General features: G+C 31.3%; 2 long non-coding RNA genes across 2 annotated transcripts; both read right to left on the bottom strand.

Annotated features, from left to right (window-relative positions):
* Nucleotides 1-575: 575 nt before the first annotated feature.
* LOC145094647 (uncharacterized) lies at nucleotides 576-1,442 on the bottom strand. The gene is made up of 3 exons (XR_013703460.1): nucleotides 1,293-1,442; nucleotides 1,039-1,218; nucleotides 576-922 (listed from the first exon to the last, which is right to left on the bottom strand). It is a non-coding gene; the product is annotated as an uncharacterized LOC145094647 (long non-coding RNA).
* Nucleotides 1,443-2,470: 1,028 nt separating this feature from the next.
* On the bottom strand, nucleotides 2,471-3,111 carry LOC145094646 (uncharacterized). The gene is made up of 3 exons (XR_013703459.1): nucleotides 2,955-3,111; nucleotides 2,720-2,863; nucleotides 2,471-2,639 (listed from the first exon to the last, which is right to left on the bottom strand). It is a non-coding gene; the product is annotated as an uncharacterized LOC145094646 (long non-coding RNA).
* Nucleotides 3,112-5,489: the final 2,378 nt, after the last annotated feature.

Genomic DNA, 5,489 nt, shown 5'->3' with positions numbered 1-5,489 from the left:
TTTGGTATCATGTTCTTACCGTCATTCAAATTTAAACCCTCGTGTTTACATGACACAAATTAATTTTCTTACTGTGGATATTAAATTTAACAGGGACCAAAATGCGGGTTTATCAGTTGGGTTGATGAAGAGAATGACCAATCTTCTAGGGTAATAGCTAAAGTAGCTAACTCTAATAAGCTCTTTCAATCAGAAAATAAGAAGTTAAAGATAGCGTTGGTTTGTAGTTGGGTGTTGTTCTTGGCAGTTCTTGTTTACAAGTTGTAAGCTTTTCAATATTGTTTTTATGGTTTTGAAGTTGTTAGGTCAATAAATTGTTGTATTTGTAACGTTAAAACAAATGTTGTGGTCGTTCTTATGTTTTGAATTTATTGATAAGTAATTAGTAGGTCATTAAATTGTGGTAATTGTCGTAACGTTATATTTTTTGTCATCCGTTGAGTAAACTCTAAAGATAAACTAATAATGAAATCCAACATTAATTTGTATATACATTTATATAATCCAACTACAGAGGAGCAAGACTAGACCCCCAAATAATTTTTGCCATCCGGAGACGGAACTGTAAAGCTGCGTTCTTTGGGTCAATAAGAACACGTATTGGTTGACCTGAAACCAATTGCTCCATAAACATACAAAGAAAAACACCGCAATCTCCCAAATGACTACTTTGTTGGGGAACGTTTTCTTCATAAATGAATTGCATATTCAATGGAATCCTTGGGATGTTCCTCCGCGCCCAATACTTAATCTTGTCCAAATAATTTGCCACCCGACGTTCAAATTTGGAAAAGATTCCTTCGGATTGGAATTTTTCATAAGCACCTCTACCAAGACTGTCATAAATATGCACTTCCATTGACGCTAATCGTAGTTCCCCAAATAGCCAATGATTAGGGGATGAATGAATCGGCAATAAGACCTGTATAAGGATCAGAGAATAAAATTATGTTTATTTACATCACAATACAAAAACATCACAATACAAAAACATAACAAAAAAACGATATTATTTTCAATATAAACTATTAAGTTTACCGTATCAACATCCCACCAAGCAACCATGAAGTTAGGGTATGTAGCAATACCAGCCATAAACGCCCTCCAGTCCTGTCCTTCTTCCAAAGCATGAGAAACAAAAAAATTTGGAGGCATTATTGTATGTCGGTCGCTCTCAAACCGTCTCTCCATCAAAAGTCGGTACCAAATGGTTATATGCTGCACACATGATACTTTTGTTATTGACTAAAAAACAATTAACTTTTAAAAGAATTAATTAACAATTTATTTACCGCTGACTCCAACCATCCGTCGTGTGTATGCCCAAACAATGAGCTCCAAAAATCTCTATCTAACACGAAATTAAACAAACGATGCTGCACATCGTATGAATGCAATACATAATTTTGGATGACATCCTCACCGCCTGCTACGTAAGGTTGCAGGCGCAACCTGGAGAAGTCATGAGCAACACCAAAAACTGGGGGAGGAACGGGGCTTGTTGATTTCATACCAACCTTCTTTTTTGTTCTTCTTTTTTGTTTCGGTGTCGTGTGCAACTAAAAACAATATTCAAATGTTTAAATGTATATCTTTCAGATAATTCACATAAACATAAAATCAACAGTTTATAAATAAAACGAATACCTCGGTGTAAGGAGTGCATAAAAATTGTGATGGTTTTCGACTCCTACGTTTATCGGGTGTAACTTCTTTGTCATCATCATCATCATGAAAATAATCTACATTTCCCATTATTATAAGTTCGTCTTCATCCGGCACATCATCATCAAATTTGTTCCCTGCATTGTCATTTCTCTCCTCCCACTCCTACATTAAAGATAATACTTTATACTTAATAACGAAATACACATAATTTAATAAGCAATAATATCTAAATAAACAAAATATTAATATTAATGTAACTATATAATAACCTCTTTAACTTCACTATAATCGTTTACATCACACACATCATCATCAAATTTGTTCCCCGCATACTGAGTACTCTCCTCCAACACCTACATTAAAAATATAACTTTTTACTTAATAACAAAATACACTTTATTAAAAAGTAATTATTAAAATCGTAAAGGTAACATCTATAACAACCTTGTCGTCTTGAGTATCACCAAAAACATTTTGAGTTGTATTGTTTTTATTCATCACTTCATCTTGCACAACCTATATTTTCAAATATAAAATATGAACACAGGTATTCATATATGTTAATAAAATTTAATAAATAATGTAGCGTATAACTAACCTGTTCATCATAATTTCTTTGTGACACTGTCGGATCCTCAAAAATAATGTCGTTCCAAAATTGTTCATTATTCACTTCTTCAAAAAAAAACCTCTGTAGGTTTTTCTTGATTCATAAACACATGCTGCTCCAGTGCATGTACCCGTTTCAACAACTCGTCTAGCTTGTGTTTCCCACTGCCTCGACCTCTACCATGAGAGCGACCACTGGACGACATACTAGACGAAGATTCGTCTTGTCTCCTAAAATGGTCCCGTACTGGGGATGGAACTGCTTTCCCTTCACCATATACATACTCTTGAAATGACATATAATAAAAAGATGTCATCTCACCATCACCCGGTAACATGTTTTGTCTTGGTGGTAGCCCCTCCTAAAAAATTAAACATATTAAAAATGCATATAAAACTATAAGAATCAACTTTATTAATAATAAACGAAATATTTTTAAACCTGCATCTTTGACCAAATCTTGTTCACGTCAACCCATTTCAATTTTTTTGTTCCGCTCCATCTTTTCATCCGAGGCAAGTCTTTATTTTTTCTCAATGCAAATCCACATGCACGAACAGCCGGAATCATCTCATATATCCATATCTACAATTTTGTACAATAACAGTAATAAAAGTTAAAATTAAAATAAAAAATATAACAATAAAACAATTTAAATATAAGAAAATTTTTATACCCTAATTGGAGCCGTAAATCCTGAGACGGAATACTTTAAAGTTTGACCACGCTGAGGAAGTGATAAATAATGATGTATCTTATTCCACGTATCCTCAAGGTCAACAAAAGTAAAATCCCATAGATAGCTACCCCAAGAGAAGCTAACAAAACAAAAAAAACAAAATTGATTATTATATAAATTATAACTTTAATAAAATAGAACTTTTAACGTAAAGAAAATATACCTATTCCAGAGATCCAAATTCTCAGCCAAAAAAAACCAATCTTGTGGCACCCGATCGTTAACTTCTTTGCCCAAAAAACCTTCACACAAAATGTATATCAAACATACTCTAACTGCATCAAGGTCGTCAAGTGCTAAGAATGTTTGATTTAAAATTAAACTTTTCAGGTCGCCGATTTTCACCGAACTATTAGTATGGTCCGGAAATAGCCGTTCACGCAGTAAACATCTTTTTTTACTGCTTATTAATTTTTCTGACCCTTTTCTCCCAATGTTTTTTGGATACTCCCCAAAATTGAAGCCGGTAATCAAACAAAACTCTTCCGGCCCATAAACCATTTTGGTATTGCCTACTCGAAAATATAAACGTTTTATTCCATCTGGAGATAAAACAGGGTCCGGCCGGATCTGATGAAGGAACATTTTATGAAACAATAAAGCGTCCCCTTGTAAACGAGGGACATCAATAAAATAGCCAAAGACGGTATTTCTGAAAATAGCACGTCGGGCATCATCTAAAACTTCAAAGACTTCCCATATGTTACCGCCAGAGCCTTTTAGGTTCGCAAAGGCTTTCGTATTCATTAAACTAAAATCATGCTGCAAAAAAAAACACAAAAACAAATTAGATAACTAAAAAATATATTTTTTTTTAAATATATAATTACGAACTGCAAATACTTTCTTAATTACTAATATATATATTTCCCCGATAAAAAACAATAACATACACATATATAAACAATTTTCCAAGTTATACAACAAATATATTTACGATAGAAAACAATATCATATATAAATATTTTCAACTTAAACATATTTTCAACTTAAACAAATTTTCAACTTAAACGATAAATATATAAACAATTTTTATCTTTCTAATTAAAACTAACATTATATAACCATATAAACAAAAAAATTTAAAAATAAAACGACAACCAAACTAACAATTTTGCAAGTTATACGACTACTTTATACAAAATTTTTAACTTATACGACAAATAAAAACAATTTCTAACAATATATATACGACAAATTTTCAACTTATACAAATGTTATACGACAAATATATATACAAACAACTATTTTGCAGTTTCTACTAAAAAAACTTACAAGATTTCAGGTTATACAACAACTAAAAAAACTACAAAAATAACAAATTGTAAACATTATCTACGCAGTCTCTACTTGTCTCTACTTGCATTTAAACTTCAAGTATACTAAAAATATACTAAAACTATCAATCAAACACAACAAAATTACCATTTTTTAACACTAAATAATACAAAAATTGATAAAAAAAAAAAAAAAAAAACTTTAAACATTAAAAGAGTTAAAATCTAACCATATTTGCGGGATTGTTGACATAATCTTCCATTTTCTTCAAAAACTAGCCAAAATTCCGAGAGAAGCCCAAAGTTAGAGAGAGTTTTTGTGTAGAGAATGGTGAAAATGAAAAAAAAAAAAAAAACGTTTTTATACCTAAAAATCACCCATTTCGCAGATGAGAAGGTCCCATCTGCGAAATGGGCATCTCATCTGCGAAAGTACAAGTGCCTGAAGCACAACTGTGCTTCAGGTACTTGTACTTTCGCAGATGAGATGCCCATTTCGCAGATGGGACCTTCTCATCTGCGAAATGGGTGGCTAAATATGTAATCCCGATTTTTTTTGGCTATTTTTGTAATGCAATTAGTGTAATTGGCTATTTTTGTCATTTTCTCATTAATTTATCTGTTTATTATTTTGGTTCAATTTGTGATTTTGAATTCCAATTTCTATTGTCCCTCGTTATTGTATATTTGAAATCTAAAATTATATTAGCAGTAAATACAATACTTTTGAATGTATTCCATGTATTTTGTCAGAATGTATTCTACCAGAATAAAATCTATGTATTCTGTCAGAATGTATTTTATGTATTTTGTCATATTCTATGTATTCTACCAGAATATATAAACTGATAGTTAATTGTAAGTCACATGTTTTTAACCATTACTAGCCGTGTGCCCGCACAAAGCGGCGGCGACAAATAGTTTTCGTAGACGATTAGTTCCATTCAGGATAAAAATAAAAGTATGTTACTATTTTCGTTTTAAAGTATGTTGTGTTTAGTTTAGTTAAATACAAAAATATCTTGTTTTGGTTTAAAAAATAAACATAAGTTATGTTAGTACGTTATTATTTAGGTTATTCATTATTATAAAATATAAACGAAAAATAGGACGAATCATGGTCATTGTTTCATCTTGCAAAATGAAGTTAACTTGTTTTTAAAGATTCAGGTATCACATTTCTTTCAAAATATTA

Source organism: Lactuca serriola, chromosome 3 (assembly GCF_051521515.1).
Source record: "Lactuca serriola cultivar US96UC23 chromosome 3, Lser_US96UC23_V15, whole genome shotgun sequence".
In the NCBI taxonomy this organism is placed as follows: domain Eukaryota; kingdom Viridiplantae; phylum Streptophyta; class Magnoliopsida; order Asterales; family Asteraceae; genus Lactuca; species Lactuca serriola.
This window is presented reverse-complemented; position numbering and strand designations above follow the sequence as displayed.